Here is a 12,485-nt window from a genome sequence, read left to right as displayed (position 1 = left end):
TTTGCTGTGCAAAAGCTTCTAAGTTTAACTAGGTCCCATTTGTTTATTTTTGCTTTTATTTCTATTGCCTGCGGTAGACTGCGCTAGGAGAACACTACTAAGTAACATATATGGGGCATTTTGGTGGGGCAGGGATTAGGTTTTTACTTATTTATAATGGAGGTACAGGGGATTGAACCAAGAACCTCGTGCATACTAAGCATGCGCTCTACCACTGAGCTACACCCTCTCCCCCATATACTACTGATTAACACCGAACTCACCATCAGCAGCACTGAACTCATGCCTAGAGGAAGCTTATCTGACACATTTTCTTCTCCGTAAGACACATCACAGCTTTTATGAACTTAGGGACACTAAACAACTCCTCCATAGTCTGCTGGGGGTCCATTTTACACAATGTAACAATCACCAAGAAAAAGTACCAGAAATGTAAAAACCAAAAACCAAAAAACAAAAAAAAAGTGGCACAAAACTGGCAGCGGAAAGGACACATTTCACAGGATGAGAGCTGCAAAGACCTGGTTCCACCTCATCTGAGAACATGCACGTCAGGTGACAAATTTTTCTCTACTCTGAACACATCCCAAATGACCACAAAAGCATCACCAGCATTGATTACAAATATTAGTGAGTAGGAGAAACTCACTACAGAATCTGTGAATAAGGAGAATCAACTGTTGATTTCCACTCTTTCTGCTTTCAAACTCTTAAAGAAAGTTTTTTTTTTCCTGTCTTCCACTCCAGGTATGAATTTCTCAGGTTTGAATCTGCCCTCATCCCCTCCTTTTTCTCTCGTGTTTTGTCCTCATCTTCCACCCTCATCAGCCCTGCTGGATGCTCTCTGCTCCTTGCCCCCAGAACAGCAGAAAGAAGACCAGGTCTGAGGCTCTGCTGTGATCCAGGCAGGAGCTGACAAGGCCTGGGTGAAGGCAGTGGTGGAGACGACCAAGAGGACGAGCAGGGGAGGTGCACCCTCCCTTGGAAAACACTGCAGGAGCTGGGGGGTTAGGAGGAAGGAGCTGACTGTGACTCTGGCTTCTAATTTCATAAATCCAATACACACTGAGGAACTGTGCTTGACAATCAGAGTGAAATGTTCTAGGTCTCTGAGGGAAGGGAATGAGATCTGTCTGGGGCCCATTAAGTTGAGGGTGCCCTCAACATCCAGATGGTATATGTATCAATCAGTGCTCTTGGTTGCAGAGAAAAGAAACAGCTCTACCTAATTCAAGAAAATAAGGAAATTACTACAGGGTATCTGGCAATTCACAGAACTTCCAGAACAGCCAGAGAACCCAAGATGGTGCCTCTGCAGCCAGGAACAAATACCAGATTCATTCCTGACTTAGTCCAGTGAGCTACCCCGTATCAACACCACTGGAAACAGACCGTACTTCACAGCTCTGACTCAGGACTCTGCTTTCAAAATACTGCTGCTGCCCCAAGAGCCTGGATGTGGCTGCCACTGCCATCCTCAGGAGGATGGATTCTGCGTGGGCCCTGCTTCTGATCAAAATGCGGTAGGACTCATGCATCTGACAAGTGAGGCCTGAGCCACCTGCCTGTGCTCTAGCTACCAGGGTGGGGACAGGGAGTGGGTGTTAGTCTCTGGAGTGGGACACAGGTCCGGCCTCATAAGCTAGTAGATCCCCCACACAAAAGAATGATGCTCAGATGCCACAGAGCCAATCAGAATCACAAATGTCTGCTACAGTGGATTCAGAAGGGCTCGAAATGGGAGCAGTACTAACAGCTCCTACTTGTAAGCACTTACTATGTGTCAGGTACCATATAAAGTGGTTCATATGCATTTACAGAGTTTAAACTACACAAAAAGTATTAAGCAGGTACAGAGAACAGATCCAGGGAGAGCAGAGCAATTTACTAGGGTTGCCAAACGTGCTGGTTTGCCCAGGACTGAGGGGTTTCTTAGAGAGGACTCTTCAGTGCTAAGACCAGGGAAATCTCAGGGAAACCAGGGCTGCTGGTCAGTCTAGTCTGGTCGGACAAATGTAGGTCCAAATTTTAGCTTGCACACCTGGGAAAAGTGGCAACTTCTTGAAACCTTGGTTTTCCCATTTATAAAATGGGTATAACAAAAAGTATCTCCCTCACAAAATTTTTGCGGAGGATTAGAGACAATATGCATAAAATACTTAGTGCATCTCCAGGTATGTATTAAGGGCACATGTCAGAAATTAATCTTAACTCCCAGATAACTTGACTTTGCCCACATTACAACAGTAGATAGACTCGAGATTTCAATTCAAGACTGAACAACTCCAAGCTGTATTTTAAATCCGTAAGCATTTATTGCACCCCCACCCAGAAAACAACTGATGCTACAGGAGGATGGAGGAAAGGAGACAGGTCAGGATTAGCATACCAGCTATCTTAATATTTAAGTCAGACAAGAGGCCGAGCCAACAAAGAGAAGAAACTGATCACCGATGGGGATGATACTAACCCAGATACAGACCCAGAAATGTCACACAGAATAGAAACAGTACACAAAACCATTAAAATGGGACTGCTTACTCTATGGGTTCAAGAAAGTTAAAGGAAAGCAGGAGCATGTTAAGGAGAGACATGAACGAGAGAGGGAAAAAAAGCTTTAAGTCAAATTTCTTGAGATGAAAAATATAATGCAAGATGTAAAGTAAACTGGATGGTATTAAGAACAGATTAAATATTGCAGAGGGGAAAAAGTGGAATAATTATAAAAGTCAGGAGTGGCAAGTCAGATCCAATGTTGCAGAGAAACCAGTAGGTTAGAAACGTATTACTCTCGCAATCATGAAAAACAAAAAAAAAGTTAAGAAGTTGAGGGATGTTGACTTCCAGGGATGATGGAGCAAAAGAAATTGACTTACTCTACCTTACACAAATAGAAAAGCACTCAAAATTTATGAGACAACAGTTTTCAGACTATGGACAGAAAGCACAAGACGGTGATCCCCTAGCAGAAGGGAAACAAAGAGAGTAAACCCTGAGAGTGCCCCAGCTGACTGTGCGGAGAGCACATCCAGGCTGCAGTGCAGGGAGGAGTAATGAAGATGGTGGCATAATCCCCAGAGGCTCAGAAGGGGCCGAGAGCAGTTCATGTTCCATCCGATGAGAATGGAAAGAAATCCTAGTACATGGAGCATCAGGCAGGTCCTCCGGAGGGTGCTGCTTCAATACTGAGCACACATTAGCTTAAACCAGATGTTGGCAAATTCTTAAAGGATCAGATACTAAGTATTTCAGGCAGTGGCCATGCAGCCTCTGCTGCCACCACCCAGGTGTGCTGTCGGAGCACAAAGGCAGCCACAGCTACTATGTAAACAAATGGCTACGACTGTGTTCCAAATCAACTTTATTTCCCAAAACAGGCAGCTGGCCTGTGAGCCAAAGTTTGCCAAGCCCTGGCTTACCCTTAAGATTGTTCTGGACTCAGCCTCGGAAGTTTCAAACGAATCCCAAAGACCTTAGTAGCATCCTAGAACAACAAAGTGCAATAAAATTTATAGGAGTGCAAAAACTCCAGGACCCAGCAATGTAACATTCACAATATTGGGAAGCTGATCAAAAATTATAAGTCACGCAAAGAAGTGAAAGTAAAGCCCATAATGAGGAAGAAAAAAAAAATCTATTGAAGAACAAACCCAGAAATGTCACATATGACAGAAATAGTACGTAAAACCATTAAAACAGTACTATAACCATACTCTGTGGGTTCAAGAAAGTTAAAGGAGAGCAGGAGCATGTTAAGGAGAGACATGAAAGACAGAAAAAGAAGATTTAAGTCAAACTTCCAGAGATACAAAACACAATGCAAGATGCAAAATAAACTGGATGGTATTAAGAACAGATTAGATATTGCAGGGGAGAAAAAGATTAAATAACTTAAAGACACAGCAAGAGAAACCACCTAAAATGAAATATTGACAGAAAAAAAAATACTGGAAAAAAATGAACAGAACCATCAGGGAGCTTTTGAACACATGAAGGAGGCTAATATACTCAAATATGGAGTTCAAGAAAAAAAGAGGACAGGACTAAGGTCATAAAAATATATTTGAAGAAAAAAAAAGTCTCAAAATTTTCCAAATTTGATGAAAACTATAAAATTCAGTAAGCCCAACAAATCTCAGAGAGAAGAAACATAAAGAAGAAAGGGCATATATCATAATCACATTGTTTCTAACCACTAATAAAGAGAAAAAAATTTTTGAATAGAAAAAAAAAAAGGACAAAAGACTAACAGCTGACTTAATATCAGAAACAATGCAGTCCAGACGCTGGAAGTGTCTTTTTTTAAAATACTGAAAGAAAACGAATTGTCAACCTAGAATTCTATACCCAGCAAAAAAATTTCTCAAAAATACTTTTTTTACCAAAGAACAAAAGGACTCATCATGAACTGACCACCACTATGAGAAATATTTAAAGGAAGTCTTTCAGACAGAGGATTAATGATAGCCGAAGAAAATGTGGGTCTAACACAAAGAGATGGCAAGCACCAGAAATGAAAAATATGTGGGTAAATATAAAACATTTCTTTCTTACTTTAAAAAATCTCCTTAGAAGAGAAGCAATTGTTTAAAGGAAATATATTTAGCAATAGTGCTCTGAGGGGTTCATAGCACACGTAGAAACAAAATGAACAATAACAATGGCACAAAGGGAGGAAAGGGGAAAAGGTGAAAATAAACTGTTGCAAGATTTTTTATAATAAACTGCAAGTAATAATGATGTCCCTTTAAAGACGGTGGTTAAAGATGTACACCGTAAACCCTACAGGAAACTCTAAAAAAAAATTAAAAGAGGTACAGTCAATTAAACCAATAAAGGAGATAAAATGGAATCATATTGACTACAAATGGACACCAGGGATGTTTTTGGGGTGTTAAAAATATTCTAAAACTAGACTGTGGTGATGGTTGCAGAACTCTGCAAATTTACTAAAAAATGCTGAGTTGTATACCTAAACTGGGTAATTTTATGGTATGTAAATTATACCTTAATAAAGTTGCTAAAAGATTAGAAACACTTAATCCAAAGGAATGCAGATAGTAAAAATAAAACAAAAATCAGATGGGACACATAGCAATATGATAGATTTTTAAAACTTATAAAGTAGAAAGGCCTAAAGAATTTTGATAAAGCAATAGTTGCAGGATGACACTACCTGATTTCAAGAATTATTATAAAGCTACAGAAATAATGACGGTGTGTCCTGGGCATAAAGACAGCTATGCAAAATAAATCAAACAGAACAGAATCTAGACACAGAGACCTGTATTTATTGTCAACGGATTTTCAACTAAATTGCCAAAGCAATTCAACGAGGAAAATACCATCTTTTCACCAAATGGTACTGAAGCCACTGGATTCTCACGTGCAAATAATAAACAAACAGATTTTAAAGTCTTGTTCCACATGACCAAAAAAATTAAAAAGCAAGTCAGTGGTTGCCAGGGGCTGGGGCAGAGGTCAGGGACTAACTGCAAAAAGGAATGAGAGATCTTTCTGGGGAGATAGAGATGTTTTATATTACAATTAGTGATTATAAGACTTTATACACTTTTTATCTAAACTCATTGAATTGTGTACTTAAAATTGGTTTTACTGTATTAAATTATACCTCAAAGCTGACAAAAAATAAAATATACTGGAATCAGTAATTAGACCAGAGCAAGCAGGAGACTCACCAGTAGGGAAAATAGTCAAACTTCTGTATTTAAACCAATTTTTAAATACTTATTTTGGTTTATATTTTACAGCATACATAATGTATTTGGACAGTAGCATATGTATATACAGTTGACCCTTGCACAAGGCAGGAGTTGGGCTGCCAACTCCTGTGTAGGCGACCATCCTGGTCTAACTTCATAGTCATCACTCTGTACCCACAGATTCAATCGATTGCAGGTCATGAAGTACTGTAGTCCTTGTTTATTGAAAAGAATCTGCATATAAGCAGGCCTGCACAGTTCAAACCCGTGTTGTTCAAGGGTGATCTGTAATTTATAAATGAGTATTTATATATGGAGGCACATACTCCATTCTTCCCCACTGATAGGGATGAACCATTTAAAACATGTGGAGACCTCCATGGTGGTTGTTGCCAGCCTAGAAGGGCAGCTTCAGGGATGCAGCGGAAGTGGAAACCAGGCTGTAATAGCTATTGAGAAGAGCAGAAAACAAGCAAACCTCCCTTTTAAGACACTTGGTGGAGAGAAAGGGTATAGGCACCAGCAGGGCGGAGGGCTGAGGGAAGGTGATTACTTGTAGAGTAAGTCATTTTAAAAGAGGTTTAAAGGAAGGAGTCAGAAAAGATACATCAATAATAAAGTCGGGGAGAGAGAGCAGGAAACATGGTGGATAAAATACCCAATTTGCAGGAAGAGATGGTTCCGGGGCCTCGGTAAAGAGCTGAGAGAGAGAAAGTTGTGAAGCTGCCTGTCTCATTCTTTAATGAATTATTTAGCAGGATCTTCAGGGTAAGGAAGAAGATGAAGTAGGAGAGGAGTCTCTGGAATAACCAGCATGGGCAATAATGCGCAGAACTGAGTAGATCCACATGCGTGTGTCAATGAGCAGTTGTGAGAAAGGAGCTCAGCTTCTATCATCAAGTTATTTTTACCACAATGGCACCCACCACACACTCACTTTTCCAACCCAACCCCAAGATGATGGACAAGAGTCAGCTGCTTAGAACAGGCCACCGAAGGAAATGCCTCTTTACGCCCACTCTAGCAAGAGACGGCCCAGGAAGTAGAAGTTGGTAGGGACTTAAGTGGAAACTGGTAAACTCATCGGTACCTCTGGGCCCCTTTGTATTCATCCACCACCCATAGGGCCTGAGACCAAGATTCCCATTTTGGCCTCAGATGCTAATTTTGGTCCCACTGGTCAGTTCTAACCTGGGTGTGGTGGTTGTGTGGGTGGGGACCACCGGGAAGTAGAGGAAGTGGGACTGGTGAATCAGGCAGGGGCCCGGCTTCAGCATGGCCTGACTCACCCGGGGCCATGGGAACGGGCACTTTGGGGCCGCTGGCGCCATCTCTGTGCAGCGCCCGGACTGTGAGGGGCATCATTAGTGGTTGCAAATGCTTGCCCAGCTCTTCTCACAAGGTGGCCTCGGGGCCTGCCCACATGCCATCTGGGTAATTACGCCCTATTTACCTTCCTGCAGATCCATATGAACTAGAACTTGACTTCCTGACTTAACCTCTGAGTGCTGCCCTGAGTGACACAGGGAGTCGGGCCTTAAAGATGGTACTTGTTTCCAAACCTGCTCAACCCCCTTCCCTCACCACTCCATGCTGGAGGAGTCAGCAGACTGAGAGGGAGGGTCTCTGACCATCTCCTCATCGTGTGTGGCAGCTGCATCGTTCTTCTTCCAGAGACATGCAGACAGCCTTTACCATCAGTGTGGACACTGTTTCCCTATCTACGTCTAGTAACTCTGCTTCTTTACTCCAAAGAAACAACCCTCCTTTCTTTACTTGGCAGTCAATGTGGTTCTGCTAGTATCAAGTTTACCCTCAGCGCCAGCTTGGCTCATCAGAATATCTGGGTCCCTTGACCAGAGTGACTGGTTCAACAATGGATACGTGACCCAGAAACAGTCCACGAGACTCAGTTCTGAGAGTTTTGCAGAACTCTAAGAAGAGGGAACCATTCTCTGGTGAGGTTCCTGAGAGCAGAGAATATAGGCCAAAAGTGATGGCAGCTTTTTTCCTTTGAGATGACCCTTATGTGCCAAGAACTGCCTTAAGTGTCTTTGTTTAATTCCCACATCAACCCCATGAGTTGTAAGTTCTATTCTACAAGGTGGTACGGTATGGAGATCAACAGCACTGACTCTGAAACCAGACCACCAGCATTTCACACCTGGCCCCATTATTTACTAGTCTTTCACAGGCTAATTATTAAAAACTCTCTGGGCCTCAGTTTTCTCATCCATAAAATGAAGCTAGTAACAGCACCAACCTCATAAGCTGTGAAGATCAGTAAATGTATTTATGTAGAGTACTTGGAAGAACACCAGGCACACAGCAAGCATTCAATAAATTTTAGCTACCACTGCCATCACTGCCATCATCATCATCTCCAATTTAAACTGAGGCACAGAAATGTTAAGAAACATATCTAAGTTTGTACAACTAGTAAGCGAGGGCCTGGGGATTTGAATCAAGGCTGCTGCTGGCTTGAGAGACTGTGTTGTTGACCATAAAACAATACCTCCTGTGCCCTGGAACCCCAGGGCATCACCCTAGCCTGCTGAAGAGAGAGAGCACACACACACAAAGCAGAGCCCTGAGGACATTGTCAGACCCCTTGAACCAGTTGTCTTAGTCTGTTTGGCTGCTAACACAGAAAGGCCACAGACTAGGTGGGACAGAAACAATAAACTTCTCACAGCTCTGGAGGCCAAGGTCAGGGCACCGGCAGATTCAGAATCTGGTGGCGGTCCTCTTCTCACTGTGTTCTCACGCAGCGGAAGGAGCAAAAGAGCTTTCCGGGGTCTCTTCACGAGGGCACTAATCCCATTTACGAGCGCTCCATCCTCATTACCGAACCACCTCCCAAAGGCACCCACCTTCTAATACCATCACATTGGGTTGTTGTAACATGTGAATTTCACAGGGACACACAAACGTTCAGTCTACTGAAGTCAAGCCAGACGTTAAATCTCCTTTTGGAGTTTTCAAATATATTAACCAACAAAATTCCTCTACCTCAATCCAGTTTGAGCTGGGGTATCTGTCCCTTGCAGTTGACATCCCTGCCAACTTGAGCAGAATAGCAATTCACATCTCATCCTCAAGACTGTCCTTGTATTCTGAGCCTGAATGGTCCCAGAAGAACAGAAAACATGCCCATGAAAGAATCTACTCTAGGGTTACCAAAAGGGAGCTTTCCATTTGATTAGTCATTCATTCATATTGTTCAAGCATCCACCATGGATGGCACTATTGTAGTTGCCAAACACTATGAGTGGACTGGGCATAAGGCATTTCAGCATCAAAATATCAGTGGTGTTCCCATGAGTGTATTAATTAGGTCTAACTCTAGCCTCAAGTGGAAATTCAACTCTCCTATCTGTCAGAACGGAAGACTCTGGGATCTCACGATCTATGCCAGATCTTTCTGAGCTCTGCGTTTCCACTCCGAGAGCTGGGCCCTGGCCTGTCTTTAAATGGCAAAGGTAATGGGGAATCTCTGCACAGACTGAATTATTCAACGCCATCAAACCACATAAGCAGCATTCAGTCTCCATCTCTGGACACAGTCTTCCCAGGTCAAAATATTCGCTTGAGGTCCAAACAGGAAATCTGGATGCAAAATGGGTGACTTAGAATGCAAGGGTCAAAGCCCTCTAACCAGCAAGGTACATTGTTTCCCTCTTTGCGTCAGATCTGCACGCAGAGAACCCTTGAGGGCTGGAATTACTTTTGATTTTTACATCACAAGCGTCATAGAAAATATACAATGAAAAACCCAGTGATTCCTTGGAGAGTTCATTGCTCTCCCCGTCTCCTTTGATTCCTCTGCCTCCTCTCCACATCCTTTGAACTTCTAAAAAGACACTTTGAAGGCATGTCATAAAGCAGTTTTTCATTCATGCTCTGCTCTTTGATGATCTTGCTGTTTGTCTGAACTGCAGCGTCCACAGGATGTCGGGCGGGCGAGCTGAAAGCCAATACTGATGAGGAAGGCCAAGCGGGGATGAGCCTGCACGGCGTTTGTCAATACAAAGAGAGGGGAAGGGAGGCCAGAGTGAGACCGGAGGGGCTCATGCGGAATTTCTGGCCTCCCTGGCAGGTCCTATCCTTCAGCGTGGCCACTTGTGAGAGGCCAAGGGCGCTGGAGCCCGGCGACAGCTCACAGCCTGCAGAAGGTTTTGTTCAGATGCTTCTCTCCAGCCCTGGCCTCAAACTGGAGAGCTCTCTGCTCATCCCCAGACTGCACTAACCCACTTCCCATGGACGACAAGGATGACTGGCTTCAATTTTTCCCAACCTCTCTCATTTTCCCTAGGGAAAGATTCGTTCATTTCAACGCTAGCAAGACACCATGAGGCAGAGAGAGAAGAGCGTGCGAGTGAGCAGGGCCAGCAGGTCTGCAGACACACACCTTCTCTCACGGTGCGCAGTGACTAAATGGTAGAGAACTTAACACTCTTTCTATGTGACTCTCAAGAACCCTAAAGTACTCAGGAAACAGCCAATGGTCCTCAAAATAGCAGCCCTGGCTCCCATGGCCTGGGGATGGGTAACCACAGGCAAGGGGCAGACGAGAGCCTTCCGTGAGCCTGAGCGCTCTCAGAGCCAAAGGGGAAAGACGCAGTGAGTCTGGTTTATGCTAGTGAAGTGGCTGTGAGAGGGGCGGGGCGGGGGGCGGATAGAAAGCCTTCATCCAGCTGTCAGTATGAAACACATTAGAAGCCATCATTCCTGAGGCGTCTGGTGTCACTGAGGAGGGTTAAGACCTCACTCACTCTCAAGTGTTTAGTGAGAGCCTACTAAACCCTGGGAGGACAAGAGTGAGCGAAACAGACAGGTCTCTGCCCCACTGGAGTGAAGGAGCTACTAAGAGGCCAGATGTTCAACAGTTCCACTCTTACATGCACAATTATAAATTGAGACACATGCCTTGAAGGAAAAGTATAGGGTGTTACAAGAGCATTAACACCGTGACACCATTCGGACATGGGGGCCAGGCTACATGGAGATGTGGGAAGACCCAATCTAAAGGGGTGACATTTAAGCTCAGACTTGACAAGGAGAGGGAGCTGAGCCAGCAAAGGGAACAGTATGTTAGGGAGAGGGAATAGCATTTTACGCAAAAGGACCAGCATATGAGAAGCTCTGGTTGAAGGGGAGTCAGATGAGAAGAGGAGTCTACAATTAGCAGAAGACCAGTGAGGAGGGAAGATTCAACCAACGTGTATTAAGCCCTTCAACAAGACAGGTGCTGTACCCAGTTCCAGGAACACAGCAGCAAACATAATCCACGAAGTCTCTGTCCCCCCTGGGGTTTACTTCCCAGATGCCACCTTGTCAGAAACCAGATTCCAGCAGAGCTGCCAGTAATTCAGGGGAAGGACAGGGTAACTACATACACTCAAGGGTTTTCTTGTCTGAGGGGCGCACAGTGTGAGCTGCTGCACTTAAAACAAGCAGCTCCTCTCCTTCCAGACCAGACCCTGAGCCAGACCAAGGTCACCCGTGGGGACCCATGGGAACATGGCAGGGGACAGGCCAACTCCATCAGACAAGGACATCATCCATCCCCCGTGCTGGCCACCCTGGCTGTGGTCTAGGGGTCTGGAATGATCCCCAGCTCCTCCATCAGCCAGTTCTAAGTTCTGAACATGGTTCTGGCACAAAGCGTGGTGGTTTACGGCCTGGAATTTTTAGGTCAAACATAACTGGCTTTTCCTCCCAGCTCTGCCACTTGCCAAGTGAGTCCAGAACTTTGGTTTGCCCTCTCTGATCTTCTCTTTCTTAGTGTACAAAAGAGGGTCAAAGGTCACGAGGACCTTGACCCCGGGCTGGCTGGGGAGATTACCAGAGCGAGGGCACCTACAGCACTGAGCACGCCTCACAAGCACTCAGCATCAGCTGCTGTGACTTGGATGGCTGTGATAGACCCCTGCTTCCCTGACCGGAGGCGCTGGGCTTCATGTCCTTTCGTAAAGCCCAGAATTGCAACTCGAGCAATTAAGTGCACCGCACAGCCCTCTCCCCCTGATTCATGCATTGCCCGGGAAACCAAGGCAGAGTTCATCATCTAGCCCGGCATAACCCCAGGACTTCAAAGTCAGGAATGTTCGTTTCTGAGAACAGTAAAGCAACCACAGGAAGCAGGCAGCTGAGGGAACAACGGGCTGAACGAGGCCCAGGGGAATGACTCGGAAATATCTTCCATTCAAAAAGACTTTGTGAATTTTCCATTGCCAATATTTAATATCGAATTGGGTTCTCTCTTCCGCCTGTGTCAGTGGAGTGCTCAAAATAATTTTAATATTAGCCTAAGCCAAGGGAAATTAGGAAGATAAATCTGCACCATTTCCTTCCCCTTCTCCCCCTCTCTCCCTGCCCACAACATGTCCCGAAGCCAAACTTCCGTGATTGGAAATCCTCAACAGCTCGGCCGCACAGCCGTGAAGCAGCTGCTTTTAAGACAGACGACCTGGTTTCAACGTTGGCCCTGCTACTCAGAAATTTTATGATTTTAGACTAATAACATATACTCTCTAAGCCTCGGTTTCTTCCTCTGTGAAATGGGGACAATAAGACTTTAGGTGGCGAGTCACTGAGCAGGCAGGAAAAGCTCCACAGGCGAATGTTAGCTGCCATTACTCCTGCGGTTCTAAGTCCCCCATGACCTAGGTCCCCCAGAGATGGCCCGGGGACAGCTGGGCCAGCAGGCGCTGAGCAGGCACTAGCTGACCAAGGAGAAAAACATCTTCGGCTAGAACG

The sequence above is a fragment of the Camelus ferus genome, chromosome 3 (assembly GCF_009834535.1).
Source record: "Camelus ferus isolate YT-003-E chromosome 3, BCGSAC_Cfer_1.0, whole genome shotgun sequence".
Lineage (NCBI taxonomy): Eukaryota > Metazoa > Chordata > Mammalia > Artiodactyla > Camelidae > Camelus > Camelus ferus.
Note: the sequence above shows the minus strand (reverse complement) of the source record.